Source organism: Podarcis melisellensis, assembly GCF_964234715.1.
Source record: "Podarcis melisellensis genome assembly, chromosome: 9".
NCBI lineage: Eukaryota > Metazoa > Chordata > Lepidosauria > Squamata > Lacertidae > Podarcis > Podarcis melisellensis.
Window position 1 is genome coordinate 55,178,934 of NC_138541.1, and position 21,045 is coordinate 55,199,978.

Genomic DNA, 21,045 nt, shown 5'->3' on the forward strand with positions numbered 1-21,045 from the left:
TTGGAAAAAATGTTGGCCTATGCATCGTTTGTGGGTGTGTAACTCTCCATAGTCAACAGCTAAAAGATCCTGTTGTTTCTTTTCCTAATAGAAAACATCAAGAACAGGTGTCACATGAAATGATGAGGAAGAGAGCTTGCAAGGTGGCTGCCGAAGTGACTAATTGGTTTCAATTGTCCTCTATCACCACCGTTCTGTCGAGGGAATGTCAGCTTTAATTGATTGGTTGGTTAGCCCAACCAATCATGAATCTCCCTCAAAGCCTTTCCGTTGCATGGTTGGCAACCCTATTTCAATAATGCTTCATTCTTCTGCCATGGCTGATGTGAAAACAGCCCCATAGCAACACATACACAATCGAGAAAAAGCAAGACTGGGAAAAGGAAGAATTGATTTGAAAATGAGAGATGAAAGGAAAGCCGAAATATTCTGTTCAAGTTCAATTTCTCCTTGCTTTTATTATTCTAGTGTCATGATGTGGTTGGACCACAGCTCCCATCATCCCTGAACTTTTGCCTTGCTGGCTGGATCTAATGGGCTTAGTCCAGCTGAATCCCCATCCTTGTTCTGGCTCTATGAGGACATTAGCCCTCTGCATGGTGGGATAATATGAAGAGGGGGAAATATGATGTCATATGCCAGGTCTTCCCAATGTCCCTGATCCCACCCAATCTGTCAGTTTGACCTCCATACATTCAATGATTGGGAGTCATGTACATGGAGGGAACTTGTCAGCTTCTGTTCTAGGTAACTGCAAAGCGCAAGGACTTCCATGGCATGTAGGACTTGGCACCATAGTCTCAAGATACAAGGCCTCTGAATTATTACTGCAAGCCTTGATTCCTCTCACCAGAACCACACAGTGCTTCAAGCACTACATATACCATACTCAAAATGCCACCTGGGATTTTGAGGAGAAACAAGGACAGTTGAAGGGCAAATCACCTTCCTGCTATTGGTGCTTCACCATCTACCCTGAAATGCATTCATCACTGTGGAGATCTTGGATGGCTTAAAAAGTGGATTAGACAAATTCATGGAGGACAGGACTACCAATGTTTACTACTCACAATGTACACATTCTACAGTACTCATGTTCAGCTTACAGGCTTCCCACAGGCATGTGGCTGGCCACAGAGATAGGCAGGCTCGCATTATTTTCTTATGTGACTTCACATGCAAACATTCCTCACACCTCCTGTTCATTGCCTGTCCTCTTCCCTCCCTCTCCTTCTTTCTGGTCCCATCTGAAACCACTCCAAGCAGCCATATTGTTTCTAAGTACCTCTGAACTTCTGCACCTTGAGCAAGATTTCCTCTGTGAACACCGCTGCCCTTCTTCCTTTTTCTGCCTGCTGAGGTTCTGCATAGCTTAAAAGAAGAGCTTCATCCACAAGTGTTAACAGGCCATTAACCTTCATAACCACGGATATTTGTTGAAATATAAATGTGATGGGACGATGAGCTGCTTGTGCGTAAAATGCAAGTCCCTCAGAGTTTGATCAGGTTTTCAAACCTCTGCCTGTGACGGAGCCCCTCCAGCATGGCTGCGTCAATCACTAGTAGAATCCGAAAGTGGCTGCTTTCGGAAACGTTTCCAACATAAAAGCTCCTTAACGGAAACACGTCGTCTGGCCTCTCGGCGTGACAGTTTCCGTCGAGGTGTGGGTGTCCCTATAGGAGGTCCTGAGACCTCCCCACTGGTTTCGCTTGAAGCGTCTCTGAGCCATCCCTCCGACTCACTTTCCCTTGGAGTTCTTGCTCGCCCTCTACTGGTTCCCTCTTCCGCTGCTACTGCTCTCTCAACCTCAGGGAGCCTTTGCACCTGCGGCGCTTTAGATGTCAATTCCCTGACATCCACCTCCCCTCCAGGGCCCCCTTCACCCCCTCCCGTCTCCTCTCCTACTGGCGGTGAGGAGGTAAAACCCCTGAAAGAACCTCCCTCATCTTCCGACGTCGCGAACACTTCCTTCCACTTGTTGCTGTTCCTACTCTCTAGGTACTCTTCGTCATCAGAGTCCACTCCATCTTCCAACTCCGACTCCGCGAACCCTTCCATTTCCTCTTCCTCATCGGTGGTGCCGAAATACTCCCTCCTAAACCTTGCTATAGGCTGAGGTTTCCTCGGGAACCTTTGGTGGAACGTTTCTGTTAAAACCTCGTCATTGACTTCCTCTGCACTTACCCAGGTGTTTTCTGACTCCGGTTCCCCTTCCCACGCCACCAAATACTCCACCTGATTACCCTTCCACCTGGAATCGAGGATTTCCGCTACATGGTTGCGGCGTTCCCTCTCTTCCAAGGCTGGTCCCCTGACGTGCTCCCCTTCACGTCCCCCCCTGTATGGTGACAGTAACGACCTGTGGAACACTGGGTGCAATTTCATGTGGTTGGGTAATCGGAGTTTGAAAGCTACCGGGTTGACCTGCTGAATCACCTCAAAGGGTCCCAATCTTCTGGGCCTCAGTTTCTTACAACCCCCTTTGAACGGCAACCCTTGGGTTGACAACCACACTTGATCCCCCACCCTTATGGTTTCACCTTCCCTTCTGTTCTTGTCTGCCTGCTTCTTATATTGTGCCTTGGCCCTTTCTAAGTTGAGCTGGAGCTGCTGATGGATGGCTTCCATCTCTTCTACAAAATGTTCAGCCGCTGGAACGCTCCATCTCTCCCCTCCTTCCCCTGGAAATGCCCTGGGGTGACACCCGTAATTAGCCAAAAAGGGACTCATCCCTGTGGACACATTCTCCGCATTATTGTAGGCAAATTCTGCCAACGCCAACTTTTCGACCCAATCGTTCTCTCTGTCATTGACATAACACCTAAGATATTGTTGAAGAATGCCATTTGCCCTTTCCGCCTGCCCGTTGGTTTCAGGGTGCCGGGCAGTTGAAAAATTAACTTCCACGTGTAGCAAGCTCATGAGCTTCCTCCAGAACCTGGAAGTAAATTGTTTGCCTCGATCTGAGATCACCCTCGAGGGAGCCCCGTGCAACCTAAAGATATGTTCCACAAACAACTTCGCCGTTTCTTCCGCTGTGACTGCATGTGAGCATGCTACAAAATGGCACATCTTAGTTAACAGGTCTACTACTACCATGATGGCTGTTTTCCCCTTGGACCTTGGCAGATCCGTCATAAAATCTATTGATATCGCTTCCCAAGGCCGTTCTGGTGTGGGTAAAGGTTCTAATAACCCTGCCGGCGCCCTTCTTTCCCCTTTGGCTCGCTGACATTGGTCACACCCTCTTACATACTCCCTTACATCTTCCCTCACCTTAGGCCACCAAAATTCCCTGGTAACCAACCACATGGTTTTGTGTTGCCCAAAATGTCCCGCCGTGGGGCTATCATGCAACTGCTTGAGTACTCTCCCCCTCAATTCACCTTCGGGTATATACAGTGCCCCTTTGTAATACAATGCCCCATTTCTTTCCTCAAAACCTCCGGGGCTCTCGCCCTCCCCCCTGAGACCTCTGAGCTTATCCTGGGCATATTCATCATTTTCCGTTTCCTCCACCAGTTCCCGTTGCCCCACCAGCGCCGCCCCACACACCCAGCGGTCCTCCGGGATGACATGTCTCTCTTCGATCACCTCCTCCCCTTCCCAATATTCTGGTTTGTGTGAGAGCGCATCCGCCCTGACGTTTTCTGGGCCTGGCACATAACAAATCTCAAAGTTAAATTTGGAGAATTCCTGTGCCCATCTCACTTGTCGTTGGTTGAGCACTCGAGCTGTTCTCCAATACTCTAAATTTTTGTGGTCGGTGCACACTTGCACCTTGTGTTGTGCCCCAATTAATAAATGTCTCCACCTCCGGAATGCTTCGTGAATGGCAAGTAGTTCCCTGTCATACACCGTGTAATTCCTCTCGGACTTATTCAGTTTCCGCGAGAAGAATGCACACGGTCTCCACTCCGACGCACTCCTCCCCGGTTGAAGAAGGACCGCCCCTATAGCCCGGTCGGATGCATCTGTTTCCACTCTCATGGGTTTTTGTAAATCCACATGCAGAAGTTGTTCTTCCGAGGCGAAAGCCCTTTTCAGTTCTTCAAAGGCTCGATCCGCCTCCACCGTCCAAACAAATTTCTTCTTGCTGCTGAGGCAGTCGGTGATGGGCGCCGTCAAGTGGGCAAAGTTCTTGATGAACTTCCGATAAAAGTTCCCAAACCCCAAGAATCTTTGCACGTCCTTCTTGGTCTTCGGTGTCTTCCATTCCAGTACCGCTTGAACCTTGCCTGGATCCATGGCCAATCCCTTGTCTGACAAGCGGTACCCCAGGAATTCCACCTCCTTGGTATGAAACTGGCACTTCTCCAGTTTCACCCACAGCTGGTTGGCTTGCAGCCTGCCCAACACTTCTCGAACGTCCCTCACATGCTGTTCCTCATCTTCCGAATACACCAACACGTCGTCTAAAAAGGCCACACAGTTCTTGTAGAGCAAAGGTCCCAGAACGTGGTTTATAAAAGCTTGAAAACAGGCGGAGCCCCCTTGTAGACCGAAGGGCATAACGAGGTATTCAAAGGCTCCCAAAGGGGTAAACATGGTGGTCTTCCATTCATCTCCCTTCCTTATGCGTATCAGATTGTACGCCCCCCGCAGGTCCAGTTTTGTAAAAATCTTTCCCTTCCTTACTCTGGTCAAAATGTCGTCAATTCGGGGCATAGGGAAAGCCAGGGGCTCCGACACTGCATTGAGGGCCCTAAAGTCACACACCAGTCTCGGTTTGTCTGTGTTCTTTTTGTCCACAAAAAACACTGGGCTGCCCCCCACCGCTCGGGACTCTCTGATGAAACCTCGCTTCAAGTTTTTGTCAATGAACTCCCTCAGCTCCTGCATCTCCCTGTCTGACATGGCGTACAGCTTGCCTACTGGGAGTTGGGCCCCTGGGAGTAGGTTGATTTGACAGTCAAAGGGTCTATGCGGTGGCAGTTTGTCTGCTTCCCTTTCGCTGAATACGTTGCTCAGATCTGCGTATTGCGGGGGCACCTTCCCTTTGCCCATCACTTCCATCCCCGCTAGGGTGACTCTGTCTCCTCCCGAGACCTTCCCCTCCTTGCAGTGTTCTAGGCAATGCGCTGACCCAAAGGAGACCACCCTCTGATGCCAGCCCACTAGCGGATCGTGTAGCGCCAGCCAGCTCATCCCCAAAATGATGGGCGCTCCTCCCAGGATGACCACATTAAACGCTATCTGTTCGGTGTGCCTTGCCACTCTCATTATCATCGGGACAGTCTGTTGGCTAACTTCTCCCCCCAACAGCTCTCTGCCGTCAATCGTAGTCACCTGCAAGGGGTTACTTAAAGGGATGGTCTGTATCTGGTGCTCAGCTGCAAACTCCTTACTCATGAAATTACAGGAGCTGCCTGAATCCAAAAGCGCCTTGACCTTTAGTGGGTGTCCGTTTGGCAGTTCTAGTAACACCTCTATCACTAAAGCAGGTCTGGGAGGTTCTGGCATGGGCACTTTCATTGCTCTTTGGCCTGGCTGCTGTGCCCCGACGGTGGCAGCCAGGCGTTGGCTTTTACTTGCTCCTTGCTTTCCTCTTCCTTTCCCCCAACAGCTCCTGCCATCCCTTGCCATTCCTTTCTTTGTGGGCAGACTCTGGCAAAGTGCCCTGGCTGTTGGCAGAGATAACATCTCTTGGCGCTCTTTCCCTCCTTCTTCCGCCCTTCACTGGGATTTGAAACTGCGCGCGCCCGCGCTGTTCCAACTTCCATCGGCTCTGCCGGCGGGAAAGATGGCTCTGGAATGTCTGGAATGCGGAACTCCCTCCAACGGTCTCCTTTCCCTTCCCGCCTTTCCAAAGCCCTCGCCTCCTGGCGCGCTCCTATGGCCAGCGCAGATTTGGTTAATTGGTCCATAGACTCCGCCCTGGGCCCCCGGGAAAGCTCATCTTTGACGGTTGAAGAAAGCCCCTCTTCGAAAAGCATTTGGATGGGCTCCGCCGATAGGTCCCACCCCAATTTATGAATCAGCATAGTAAATTCAGTCCAGTACTCACGGACAGATCTGCTTCCTTGCTGGCAAGCCATTAACTGCCTTCGCACCACCCCCTGCTCAATATCGCTGGAAAACATCAGGTCCATGGCACGAAAAAACTTCCTCGTGTCCTTTAAGATCTCATTATTCGCTGCCATCAGGGGTCTAACCCAATCTTTCGCCCCGGATTCGAGATGGCCAATCACATACGCCACTCGCGATTCCTCGTCGGGGAAGTCATCAAACTGCAAGTTTAGAGCGTATTGCATCTCTGTTCTAAAGGCATGATAGTTCCTGGGATCCCCCCCGAATTTCTGCACCAATCCTGGTACCTTTCTGGCGAGCGGGGTGGTTTTCTCCTTTCCCTTTTCTGCATCCTGAGCCCTCCTCTCCTCAAGCCTCGCCGTTTGCAGCGCCAACTGGATCTCCAACGCTCTGTACCTTTCTTCCAGGCTTGGACCCCCTCCAGCTGCTCCTGCACCCCCGGTTCCGGCTGGGTTGCTCATGATGCTTCTCTCTGCACAAGCTGGCTTTCGGTGACTTTCGGATTGCTGGATGTCAGGGAATTGACATCTAAAGCGCCGCAGGTGCAAAGGCTCCCTGAGGTTGAGAGAGCAGTAGCAGCGGAAGAGGGAACCAGTAGAGGGCGAGCAAGAACTCCAAGGGAAAGTGAGTCGGAGGGATGGCTCAGAGACGCTTCAAGCGAAACCAGTGGGGAGGTCTCAGGACCTCCTATAGGGACACCCACACCTTAACGGAAACACGTCGTCTGGCCTCTCGGCGTGACAGTTTCCGTCGAGGTGTGGGTGTCCCTATAGGAGGTCCTGAGACCTCCCCACTGGTTTCGCTTGAAGCGTCTCTGAGCCATCCCTCCGACTCACTTTCCCTTGGAGTTCTTGCTCGCCCTCTACTGGTTCCCTCTTCCGCTGCTACTGCTCTCTCAACCTCAGGGAGCCTTTGCACCTGCGGCGCTTTAGATGTCAATTCCCTGACAATAAATCAGACTAGGGCCATTACCTGTATATTTAGCTCTCTTTTTTTTATGAAGAATGCTTCATGCTACAATTAGGTAATTTCCTTCTTTGATAGCTTTGCAAAACCCCATAAAGGGCTTGCTCCTCATAATGCTAATTAAACAAGGAGAGGTATTGCCCAGCCCAACTTGATTTTTTCCCTTGACAGCGCCTCAGGGATTCTCTTCTTCAAATTACAGTGACCTATTTCTACACAACTGCTATGAGGAAGATGCTTTTCACGAGGTGAGGCTCTTATAAATATTTTCTAGACTTTCAAAAAAGAAGTACAGATTTCAGTTACAATAAAAGTCGAAATGTGTCTTAGGTCACACACACACCATATGTTTAAAGGACCATGATGCCAGCAGAGACAGTTTTAGGGTAACACAACCAGTTTGGCTGCACTTGGGACCAGCACTATGGGGGAAACAGCAACAATGATGTAGGATGGAGCACAAGAGGCGGGGGTTAGCATTGTACACAATGCCACTGAAAATTGGGAGCCCAAAGTGCTCCACTGATGCCGGTTTCAACAGGCGTGGCTTTCCTCAAAGAATCCTGGGAGCTGTAAGTTTGCAAACTGAGAGTTGCCAGGAGTCTCCTCTTCCCCTCCCAGAGTTCTCCCCTCTCAACTCTCTTTTAAAAAAGTATAAAAATAAAAATGTTCTGTTGATTTTTTCAAAATAACCTGAAACAGCAATACCCGCTCCCAACCAATATTAGCCCCTTCTCACTCCAAATGTAGCTTTCTTATAGGAAACTATTGTTCCAAAGTGTCAGGGGCAAGTCCAGTGGGTGCCATTGTGAGTGCTGTTGTTGTTGTTTGTTTGTTTGTTTGTTTAGTCATTTAATCGTGTCCAACTCTTCCTGACACCATGGACCAGAGTATGCCAGGCACTCCTGTCTTCCACTGCCTCCCGCAGTTTGTTAGTAGCTTCAAGAACACTGTCCAACCATCTCGTCCTCTGTCGTCCCCTTCTCCTTGTGCCCTCAATCTTTCCCAACATCAGGGTCTTTTCTAGGGAGTCTTCTCTTCTCATGAGGGGTTAAAGTATTGGAGCCTCAGCTTCAGGATCTGTCCTTCCAGTGAGCACTCAGGGCTGATTTCCTTAAGAATGGATAGGTTTGATCTTCTTGCAGTCCATGGGACTCTCCAGAGTCTCCTCCAGCACCATAATCAAAAAGCATCAATTCTTCAGTGACCAGCCTTCTTTATGGTCCAGTTCTCACTTCCATACAACACTACTGGGAAAACCATAGTTTTAACTAGACGGACCTTTGTCGGCGAGGTGATGCCTCTGCTTTTTAAGATGCTGTCTAGGTTTGCCATCACTAGCTTAAGGAAAATTGTATACATCATGTGCATGAGGAGAAATGCACATGATGAATGAATATTTATCAGGGGGTTTGTTTTTTTTAAATGCAAACTACTGCAAACATGAGGCATAATGAATGGAAGATTGGAAAAATGAAAAACTGTGAGGAACTGAAAATGACAAATACATCTATCCCTAGGCATGAGAGGATGCAATCCAAAAAGCATTGGGGGTGTACTACCCCCTCCCAATTGGGACCATCATACGTTTGTGTAACAGTTTTTGCCTTCCGTTTGCACATTATTTCAGTCCTAGGTACAGCACTGACATTTGTCTTTCTTCATCTTCAGGAGACATAGAGCAACTTTTTAACGTTCTAACAAACTACCTTGTTGCTTATTAATCATTAGCAAAGGAAGTTTATAATTAGGCAGTCTGTTGCCATTTTTCTGATGAATGGCACCAATCTCTAAAAGCGACACATGGGAAGGGCACCGCAAATGCCCTGGTTCAAATGCATTGAAGGAGAAGGTTTCCAAACAGACATTCCTGAAGCGTCCTTGCTGCTGTTTTCATATATTACAGCATGCATGCGCAGTGTGTGTCGAGGGAAATGTGCAATATTTTCCCCTGAGCGATTTTGCGATTCATGTTGGCAGCAAGTGGAATGCAAAACCAATTTCCAATATTCTATGAAGAGGAAAAGTTCTTTGAACACATCTGAATTAGCACCTATTGCTAAAGCTCGTGAATGGGCCACAGAGGTCTTTATTTTAAAAGCAGTTTCCCTGCTTCTTCATTCATTGTTTACAGAGAGCTAAACGCCATAAAACCTTGTATCTAGTGAATTGTGAACAATCATTTATTTATTCCCAGGAAACTGACAATAATAATGAAGGGTTTTTTTAATAAAAAACCAAGACAACCCATGGTGACATGCACTTCATTACAATAAATGATAATAATGCCTATGTCTCCTCTTAAAGGATTCCATTACATTCCTCTTTGGCTCTCTCGTTACAATGACTCTAGTGATTGTGCTATTGGAACAGCTTTTCTTTGATCTCTATAAATATGATAATGTAATTATGCATCCCTCTCTGGATTCCTTTTGCAGGGCACCAAGGCATTCTTTGGGCTTTCTATGTGGGGGGTTTTTGGCTACAAGTACTGAAGGAAAACAAGCTAGGGCCGAACGTTAGGCTGAATTGGAACCAAATAAGTAGCCCACTCCGATGTGTGCCTACTCAGAAGTAAGTCACCCTGAATTCAATGACACTTGCTCCCAGTTAAGAGTGTGTAGAACTGAAGCCTCAACCATGTAGCACCAGGGACTTAAATAAGTAGAAAAACTGTGCTATAGCAGCCTTTACCTTCCAGATGTTTTGGGCTACAACTCTTAGCAGCCTCAGAAAGCATGGCTGCCTTTGCTGATGTTAAGTGGACTTGTAATCCAAACGCCTGAGAGGCTTGGCTAGGAAAGACTATACTATAGTATTCCCATATAAAGCTATCTTTTCTATGGAATCTGTTGAGGAAGCCTGGCTGTGCTTGCCATTTAAACACAGCATGATTGACTCGGACCCAGGGCAGGGCCTTCATGGTTGCAGCCCCTATTTTGGGGAGGGGCAAACCCCCTAGCAAAGCCTGTCTTGCAATTATGATTTCCCCACATTCATTCACTTTTTATTGGGCAGGTGAAATTTTGTTGTCAGTATTTTGCTGCGATCGTGCGTTCTTGGTGCTTTGTAAAACCATTCAAACCCACTGTCTTTATTGCGAGTTGGAAAAGCGGCCAAATGTTAAGTAGCCAAAAGCAAAATAGCTTTTTTAATCTTATTGAGCATATGCATGCAGCTGAACTAATACCAGAAAGGCACCTTAAAAAACCAACACAGGATGCAGATGAAAGGGGTAAGAATGATTATTAGTTATTGTTGTTACTATTTCAGATTTCAAATCATTATGGAACCACAGAGACAAGTAAACAATACCAAAAAGTCAGCAATATGTCCAACTTAAGGCAGGGAATACAAACCCTAAAGATATCAAGTCATTACACCCAGTCTAAAATCATAGCAACCATATAGATGGTAATGGGAGAGATACCCGTAAATCTGAAAGGAAATAAAATCCCACCATACTGTATATAAATGATCAGGATCTCCCTGTGCCTTAGAGTCCCCTAGTTATTATGATTCATGAATTATGACACGGAGTCCATGTTCATAACATTAGTATGCGGTATGAGCTTCTAATCCCCCTTTTACACACAAGCTGATAGGGAGCTGATAGGCAGTTTGTGCAACACAATTGCTGCGTCTGTTTCATCTCATGGCAATCATGAATGCAACAGAGATGCTGCAGCAGGGCTTTGAAATGCTGCCCATATCAGTGCTTTAATAAATCCACAATTGTACAAATGCCTAGAGAGTAATTTGCCGGAGTAATCCGATTTCAGCGCATTTCCTATAGGGCTCTCTACATGTTAACTGATTTTACCTTCCCCATTATCAATTGCATCAGTGTTAGACTGATGGGAAAAGTAGCCCTTGATTAAAGAGAGAAAAGGCTGAATGACTACTTTGATTAGCACTCACTGTGCAGCAAAATAAATATTTCCCCATCACATCAGCATAGCAGAGACCAAGGTGGAAGATTAAGAAATGGGACAGCTGGAGGTATAATGTAGACGGCACAGGAGTGGGGAGGGGGCATTCAAATTCCAAATATCCCCTCATATTCTTATTGCATTGCTCAATCATTGGGCAATTATATGCAACAACAGCTTTCGACTTTCACTTGCTTTGTCCTAAAAGGGCGGATCCAGACTGTATTATAATGGTTTTACTCTAAAAAGGTAAAGGTAAAGGACCCCTGACTATTAAGTCCAGTTGCAGACGATTCTGGGGTTGCGGCGCTCATCTCACTTTACTGGCCGAGGGAGCCAACGTTTGTCCACAGACAGTTTTTCCGGGTCATGTGGCCAGCATGACTAAGCCGCTTCTGGTGCAACAGAACACCAAGACCAGAGCAGTGCACGGAAACGCCGTTTACCATCCCACCACAGCTGTACCTATTTATCTACTTGCACTTTGGGGCATGCTTTCGAACTGCTAGGTTGGCTGGAGCTGGGACCAAGCAACAGGAGCTCACCCGTCATGGGGATTTGAACCACTGACCTTCTGATCAGCAAGCCCAAGAGGCTCAGTGGTTGAGACCACAGCACCAACCGCGTCCGGGTTTACTCTAGGTATGGCTAAATGAGCAATCCTAAGTATGGAAAGGCAGTGTAATTTAGAATGACTTAAATTAAGCTGGTGTAGAATACACCAGATCCAAACCAGTTCACCTTAGACCACCCTTGAGAAGCAGCGATGGTAGCCGCTCCAACTGCACCATGCCGCCAAAGGACGATAAGAAGGGGGACACGGGCAAGTTGGCCAAGAAGGACAAGGACACCGTCAACAAGTCCAGCAGAAAAGCCAAGAAGAAGAAGTGGCCCAAAAGGGAAAGTAAGAGACAAGTTGACCAACCTTGTTCTGTTTGACAAAGCTACTTACGACAAACAGTGCAAGGAGGTGCCAAACTACAAACTCATCACACCTGCTGTGGTCTCTGAAAGGCTGAAGATTTGAGGCTCCTTGGCTAGAGCCGTGCTCCAGGAGTTTCTCAGCAAAGGCCTAATCAAACTGGTGTCCAAGCACAGAGCCCAGGTCATCTACACCTAAAACAGCAAGGGGGGTGATGCACCAGCTGCTGGGGAGGACGCATAAAAGGTTCTTGGGAGGTTTTTAGACTCTGTAAATCACAAAAATAAAATAATTTGAACTCCTGGGGGAGAAAAAAAAACTTAGACCACCCTTTTCGCCAGCATAAGTTGCCAGGTCATGTGACTGAGCTGAACAGACTTAGGATCCAGCATAAGTCCTCCCCCTGGTCCTGCTCTCAACACTTCCCTGCCACCTCCCCAGAATGCCAGTTTTTCAGAGCTTATGCCGGTATAAGATCTGCCAGTCTCAGGTCAGCTTTATGGCCTGGCTGAGCTAGGATGAAGGTGTTATGACAGCATAGCCCTAGCTGAGCTGCGAATCAGTCAGCAGAGCCAGAGATCTGTTGGATCCTAACCTGGGGGATCTTGGGCTTGGATTGCTTCCTTACTCTGGATCCAACCCAGAAGTTAACATGGCTGAACAGGAATGGCAATGAGGTTCTGTATTCTTGTAAATGTTAACTTCCACGGTTAACAAATGTCAACTTTTCCTAAAATTCAAAGAACACTGCAAGTAATTGCATTCATGGTAGGTTTTCTCAGAAACATTAAAAAAATAATCGTGTATGAAAATGTGTGCAGAGGTTCAGCATCATCTAGTTTGGTAAACATGTCACAGAAGAATGGCTTCCCCAGAATATTACATTGACATCTGCAAGTCAAACAAACCACAATCCAGTAGTGGAATATTTGCTCTTTATATGGCATATTCATGAATTTATTCAGAGAAGCCTGTCATCTTGATATTTATAAACAAATGAAAACTTCAGAATCAGCTCTTCTACTTTTTAGATTGGGCAATGACTGACCCAAGGTCACCCCAGGGAGTTTAATGGCCTTGGTGTTCCAAGTCAAGATTTCTCTAACCTCATTGCATTCACTTTCATGTGTGTGTACAAAAACCTCTTTGTGATAGCCAGGATTTACATCCATTTGGGTCATCCAAAAATTTCCTTAAATCTACCATAAATGTCAACACAATCTCTGCGTAAAATGGACAGTATAGTTAAGACATGTGTCACAGAGTCTGCCTCTCTGTGGTCCCGCAATAACATAAAGTCTACAACCAGAGGAAAGCATAAAATCTTTCTTGCATCAGTACAGAGGGTAACGCACTGTACCTAGCTAATGTGAAAGCACAACTATATTTAGAAAGGTTTAACACTTCTAAATATTTGGACACTTTAATCCCATAATCAGTATTCACACCCACAAATAGCGGGGAATGGCTTTTGTTTGTTAGAGAGCACATATTTGAGGTGTTTAAATTCCCTATTCTCAGAGGCAGTAAATGTTTCTCAAAATCTCACCAGGAAAACCTAGTGCATATACCTTACTTTAAAGCAGTCCCTAAATCCAGACTATGCAGAAGAGGTCTTGCACAACAACTAGTTTCTTTAGAAGGCGATACATAGTTCCATCCACATCAATTTGAAATGCCACTCTTCTAACTCAATGTAGCCCAGGGTAGAGCCCTGATTCTAATGCGCTTCCAAGTGTACATTCACATTAGATCGGCATTCAGAAGTCTTCTTATGCACACCGAGATCCCTTGCTAAATTACAGCAATCAGGTTACCTGCAATTTACAGCCACAGCAATGTGAATCATAATAATTCTGTTTATAATGCTGCATTTATTTTCATTTATTTTCTGACTCAGCTGTAGAATCATGACAAGAGAGAGAGATAGCTGGTAGGTCTTTGTCTTCCAGCCTTCATCCAGGTTGGCATGACTGTGATCCCTTTAAAGTTGTTCCACCATTCAAGTTTTGAAGATCTTGTGGGAGGGGAGTTAGCAAACGCATCTGGGGTTTTGAATTGTGCTCTCTGATGATCTCTCTTTCTTAAAGTGGGGGAATAATGAGGTCAATGTCAGTAGTGAACAAAAGCACAGACTTTTGCAAGCAGGACTTCCTCCTCTTCTGGTTTAGCACCTAAATGTCAAAGCAGCAACATGGAAGGCTCCTTTATTAGAATCGCACCAAGTGAACTTTCAAGGATATGATAGTTAAAGCTAAATATGGGTATATGGCTCCCTCTCTCCCCACTTCACTATAGTCAGATATACAGTGGTACCTCAGATTAAGTACTTAATTCGTTCCGGAGGTCCGTGCTTAACCTGAAACTGTTCTTAACCTGAAGCACCACTTTAGCTAATGGGGCCTCCTGCTGCTGCCGCACCGCCGAAGCACGATTTCTGTTCTCATCCTGAAGCAAAGTTCTTAACCTGAAGCACTATTTCTGGGTTAGTGGAGTCTGCAACCTGAAGCATGTATAACCTGAAGCATATGTAACCTGAGGTACCACTGTACTGGAGCAGTTTTTCCCACCCAACAGTTTTTCTGAGAAACACTTTGCTCAATGCAAATTGGAGGTGAGCTTCATGTTTATAGCCAAACAGGCCGACTTCGTGTGCATGTAAGAATACCAACCCTTTGAAGGAGGTAAGCCCAGAGCAACGACTCATACAGAGATTCAATGAGTATTCTCCACTGATGGTGTTTCATTTAGCTGCATTCTGCATGAAGACGGATTGAATCATCCTATCACACTCAATCTAACCTTGCAGCAGACTTGTCGTATGCAACTATCCTCAGCAGAGGTTGGTTGATAGCAGGAAAGCGCAGAACCTAAGGTTACCAGACATCCCCGTTTCCCGGGGACAGTCCCCAGATTTACAAATCAGTCTCCTAACAAAATCAATTGAAGTTGAAAAGTGTCCCCAGATTCATTGGAAAAAATCTGGTAAACCTTAGCAGAACCCCATGTACAGATGTAGCAAGAAACCTTCCCTGTGGGTAGGGACTTTGAGTTCATAGGCGCTTTTAATGAATGAATGAATTTCTTTCTTTCAGAACAGTTCTCTGAAAATTTGGTAACACAGTTTGGCAACTAATACATTAGAGCTTTCTTGTCTAGCCAAGGAAGACCTGGAAGCTGCATCTTTTGAGCAGAGTACACTATGATTGCTTTGAAATGTTTTCTAATGATATCACCTGATCTTAATTCTACAAATCCTTCTGAAGCAAATATAGATTGTATTTTATTTTGACTGCTACGAGCAAGCACTGATCTTGATTAGAAAATAACATTTATAGTAAAGCTTTTCTGCCTGCATTAGTTTTTCCCAGTTATACTTTTTTCTTTCCTTAACAAGAATAACCATGTTTTCCTAGCTGTCTAGGGTAAAGAATCACAGAATCATAGAATTGCAGAGTTGGAAGGGGCCACAAGTTTCATCTAGTCCAGGAATGTAGTCACACAATGTGGGGCTCAAACCCACAAACCCTGAGATTCAGGGGTCTCAATTGAGCTATCTGAATGAGCCCCATTACTTTAGTCCTTTGCTGTGCTATATAGGTAGCTATATTTCACACCCGCATACACCCTTAGATGATTATTTATGGAATTATAACTTTTTATTACATGATAATTGTAGACAAATGCTTCTAGATTAATTATACATCTGTGCTCCATGTTGGATTATGCTGCAAAAACAAGCTATGGCTATATCTTTTTTTTCCCTTTTAACTGTGAAGTCATTATCAGAAATCTACTACTAAAGTGGATTGTTCTTTCTTATCACATTCAAGCCTACCTCTCCCTTGTTAGATGATGGGTGGATATGATAAGATAGAGCATTGCATGATAACTGATCTGTGATAATGGCTTCAAGCAACAAAACAATCTGATAAGAGCTGCAGTTTATCACATGGGAAGAAACCAATTCCTATCATATTCAGTGATCTTGTGAATTAGTCTCCTCCATAGCTGTCCAATTCCTTCCCTCCAGAGATCAAGGGGTTTACTTGTACATCCTGGCAAGGTCACCCGTATGTAAACAAACAAGAAAATGTGGATTCCTTCTTTTCTTTTTCATGTTTTACAGTGATGCTGCCTGGATTAGTGTCCAGGATTTGGTTTTTATCATTTGGGAGAACTATTTGGCTGTGCACACATTAGCAGCTTGAAACACAACAAGGCTCTTTCCCCCTACTGCATTTCTTAAAAGCAAATAAAGAAAGAAATGCCCCAAAGAATAAAGCAATTGAATACATTTTCCAGCTCTACAAAAGAAATGCATGAACAGAACATATGTGCAAGCAGGAAGACATAGAATATATTAGGTATGCACATTAAGCAGACAGGGGCGAAAGTCCAGTGAAAGCAAGTTAACGTAACAGTTTTGACCACTGGGCATTGCACTGTATAAACAGTCAGTTGTCCCAAATGCTTATCATCAACCACAGCATAAATATGTTCTGTTAAGAAAACTTTCTCTGGCAAAGTTACATCGCAGGAGTCCTGTCTTCTCCTGTCTCAAATATAAAAAGCACAGCTCTTAAAATTAAAATTCCTGCTTTGCTCCTTTACAGAATTCCTTGGGTGAGCGAAACAAAGGAATTTATTGCCTGATAAAAAAAATTATACAATGTGGTTGATTATAGGCCTCGTTTGTTCATATATAGTGCTGCTCTTAGGCAGGGAGGCACGCAAGCCAAGCGTCAGCGCACGTCCAGGCAGGTGGCCGCCCCTCGGCACCTCGCCCTCTGGCGCCCTCGCCACCGCCGCTTTTCCTTCCAAGAAGGTGGGAAATAAGGGCGGTGGCACCTCCCCCTCCTCCCAGTGGCCAAATCAGAGGCTCCCCCAAAATCAAGCCAGCAGCCACCCCTGGCACCTGCACCTCACAACGCCTGCCATGAATGGGAGAAGGCAGGCAGGCGGCATGAGGTCAGTCATGTCAAAGGTGCCGCTGACTCCGCTGACACATACAATATGGTTAGGTGGCTTCAGCGGCAGCCGGCCCCCAGAGTTTGGTGCCAGGGTGCCCTGCACCCCTTGCGCCCCAGGGTAAAGATGGCCCTGATGACAAGACCCACAAGTACTAAACCTTGCAACAAGGAGTGCAGTACGTACACAAGAGTGATCCTTTTTCTAACTGTGAAGGACTGGGGATCTTTCACAGTTGAGAATGCATTCACCCTTCAATAAAATTCAAAGCAACATTCCCCTGATTTCTCATTGTCCCACAGTTCCATGAACCTACTAGATTGGAGATCCACTTCACTTGAAAGATCAGACTCTCCAATTCCACCATGCTAAGAATGTGGCACAATAGAGGCCCATATGTGGCAAGGCCCAATTCACATTATTCTTCCCCCCCTTTTCTCAAAAGCAGTAAAAGAATATTGCACAAACTGGGAGTGTGTACATACTAACGTCCAAGTGGAGCACTTCATTTGCACGTTAGGTTTAAGGTATGGTAATAGGGAATGAGTATATGCCTGTTCCTCCACTCTGTGAAGAGAAATTCCAGCTTGTTAATGGGCCACAGATTCCCGTTTCGCTTCATAATGAAAGCTGTGGGCCATATGCAGTGGCAAAATTCAGCTGTTGCAATGGACGTCTGTGTGATCAGTGGAGGTTCCTGCTTCCCTCTTGTCCCCTAAGGTCCCCCTCCTGGTGCAACCTTAAAATCAGTTCTGGATGGTTTTGGGATGTTCTGGACCAAATTTGGGGGAGGAGAGGAAACATGAGTTGTGCAGTTACCAGCAGAACTATGTATGCAGAGCATTGGAGACAGAGCACCAAATGATGGTTATGATGATCTACAACCACATAGATTGAGATATTTATTGGCATCTGTCACCAGCCATTGCAAACCACATCTCCATAATGCTCTTGGTCTCTCTCTCTGTGTGTCTCTCTCTCTCTCTCTTTCCCTCTCTCTCTGCATATGTATCTATACAGTGGTACCTCGGGTTAAGTACTTAATTCATCCCGGAGGTCCATTCTTAACCTGAAACTGTTCTTAACCTGAAGCACCAGTTTAGCTAATGGGACCTCCTGCTGCTGCCGCAACGCCGAAGCACGATTTCTGTTCTTATCCTGAAGCAAAGTTCTTAACCCGAGGTACTGTTTCTGGGTTAGCGGAGTCTGTAACCTGAAGCGTATGTAACCCAAGGTACCACTGTATATTTTTATTCTTCAGACATTGGCACCAAGGTGAAGTGAATGAGAAAGTCCCCTACTTGCCTGGAGCTCCCAGGACACATGGAGAACTTTGGATTAGGGCAAAGATTATGATGGCGTGATGTTATGCAATGAAAATACAAAACCACAGTCTTAAAACTCGCCTGACTTTGAGTTGACATTTTGACAACACGGCTACAGCATCAATTAACTCATCTAATATTAATTAGTATTTCATAAGCATGGCAATCTCGATGCTTTAAGTTACTTTATCTGTTAAATCAATGCTTTAATAGCCCATTCGTGTTAATTAAGAAACAATTTAGTTTTCAGTGGAAGAGTTTAATCATTATCGTTATTAATTGTTTCAAGTGCTGGCGATGGGAAGGAATCCTTGGCTCTAGTGGACTTTTGCTTAACTATGCAAGAGATAGCCCGCAGGGAGGGCAATCTCAGCTCCAGAGTCTCTGTGCCATTTAAATGCAAATCATTGCAATCAGCATGCCACAGGTATACTTACACCACAGCAGAAAGGAGCAAGCAGGCATGGGGTGCTGTGTCAAGGCTTTCTGGGCTGTTTTCGCCAGAGTGGTTTTGATGGATGTTCGTACAAGCCACGGTTTTAAAAAGTGGCTTCATTCACTTTATGTTTGCTCGACGACAAAACTCCCGACTGCGTATGTGGATCCTTTTTTGTTGTATAAACAACAATAAAAATACTTTCCCTATTAGATAGCATTGTGGCCAATGTTAGTCTCACTCAGAGTAGACCCACTGAAAGTATTGGCTATGATGACTAACTTAATAGCTTAAACAAAATAATAATTAAAAATTTCCTTCCAGCAGCACCTTAGAGACAAACTGAGTTTGTTCTTTGTATGAGCTTTCGTGTGCATGCACACTTCTTAGTTAGATACAACCCTGGGTGTGGGAAACAGTTCAGATTGGTATAGTTGTTGCCATTTCTCCTATTTCTAGTGCTCAGGCTGTGAGTGCTGCTTATGTTGTTGTTGTTATTATTATTATTATTATTATTATTATTATTATTATTATTATTATTATTTATACCCTGCCCTCCCTGGCCAAAGCCGGGCTCAGGGTGGCTAACACCAGTAAAATTACATTGGAAACATAATAAGGTGGGGAAAACAATCAAACAAAAAACCCAATTTAAAATACAGGTTAAAATGCAATTTAAAAAGCAGCCTCATTTTAAAAGTAGCCCATAAATCAAAACCATTAGGGGAGGGAAGACATAAGGGTCAGACTGAGTCCAAACCAAAGGCCAGGCAGAACAGCTCTGTCTTGCAGGCCCTGCGGAAAGATATCAAGTCCCGCAGGGCCCTAGTCTCTTGTGACAGAGTGTTCCACCAAGTCGGGGCCAGTACTGAAAAGGCCCTGGCCCTAGTTGAGACCAATCTAAGCACCTTGTGACTTGGGACCTCCAAAATGTTGTCATTGTGGACCTTAAGTTCCTCTGTGGGGCACACCAGGAGAGGCGGTCCCGTAGGTACGAGGGTTCTAGGCCGTATAGGGCTTTAAAGGTCAAAACCAGCACCTTAAACCTGACCTTGTACTCCACTGGAAGCCAGTGCAGTTGGTAAAGCACTGGATGAATGTGATCCCGTGGCAAGGACCCCGTAAGGAGCCTCGCCGCGGCATTCTGCATGAAAACACTAGCCATGAAAACACCACCCAAGCACAAAAGGAGCTCCTGGCATGTTTGGGATAACACCAACATTTGCAGAAGGACAAGCATGTTTTGTGGAGGGGAACCTAAGTGAGGAAGGAAGTCTACAAAGGGTTCAGTGGGAACCTTGCATGGTCAATGGGCAGAGACTGCAACTTCACATGTGTGTGTGTCAGGGACTGGCTGGATGAAGGGGAGTGGTGGGAGGCAGCTGATGGGGAAACCCCAAGGGATATCTCAGAGAAAGAAGGCTCAGAGCCAAGGGATTGATGGTGGGACATTGAGGAGAGGTCAGATGGAGAAGATTAGTTAGGAGGGCTGGATGCTGGAGGGGCAACAGGGTTTAGTGAGCAGGAAGAGCCTGTGACAGGGAGCAGTTGAAACTCCAAGGCTGAAACAGAGGAGGGGGTTCAAGAGACTGCAGAAGAATTTGAGGACTCTCCCTCCCCTGCTGCAACAAGCTCCCTCCCCTCCTGAGCTCCAAGAGTGCACAGAATAATGAGGATGACAGAAAAGAGGAGGCCATAGGTACACAGACTCAGTTTGAGACTGCTTGAGAAACCTCTGGGAGATGAGGAGCCTTAGAAAGGGTGCAAGGCAGGGGCCATCAGTCCTAGTAACTGCTCCATAGGGGCAAGACCTTGAATAAAGTCTTAACTACACTGCTTCTTTTGTGCTGACCTGCATCTGACTCCAGCCCTGAATGTGTGTGAAAACGAGAAGGGCAATGGAATGGAGGATGACTCCCCACTGCCATGTTTCGTTGCGGCTGTTAGTGATTTGTTTACATTCAAACGTTCTAGATCATCTAGAATTCTCAATTGTGGGAGGAGCATCCAGAGTAGAAAAGGCACACGACTGAGATGAGAGGCCAATGATGGGAGTGGGGCTATGTGCACAGGTCAGCAGCCCCTCTGTATTTTCTTTCCTTCTTTATGCCTGAAGAGGGCTAAAAAAAATGGGCTTCTATAAAGAGAATTACTGTTGCAATTTCCCTCCCTTTTTGAAATTGATTTACTCTTGCCTTGATGGAATTTAACATTCTGTTATGGCAATCCATTGCATCATTGAGAGTCTAAGGTAATTTTTACACAAATCCATTTAGTGCCTTTCTGCTAAACACCAGATTCATATATTGTTTTGCGGGAGAGGGGGAGAATGCATTTTGGGAGCAACACCATCTACATCATGAGGTTTATGATACGTCAGGAGCTTCTGAGAATATGCAGATGCAATTGAGGCAGATGGAATTGCTCTTTTTTTCTGCTGGAAAAGGACTCTCAGAAGAATC

General features: G+C 45.7%; 1 protein-coding gene and 1 pseudogene across 3 annotated transcripts in view; one reads left to right on the forward strand and one right to left on the reverse strand.

Annotated features, from left to right (window-relative positions):
• Window positions 1-21,045, reverse strand: part of SGCZ (sarcoglycan zeta) — a 559,799-nt gene that overhangs the window by 430,569 nt on the left and 108,185 nt on the right. The gene's annotated exons all lie outside the window — the stretch shown is intronic.
• Window positions 11,691-12,155, forward strand: LOC309377277 (small ribosomal subunit protein eS25 pseudogene; annotated as a pseudogene). Its single transcript has one exon. The product of its transcript is annotated as a small ribosomal subunit protein eS25 pseudogene (transcript).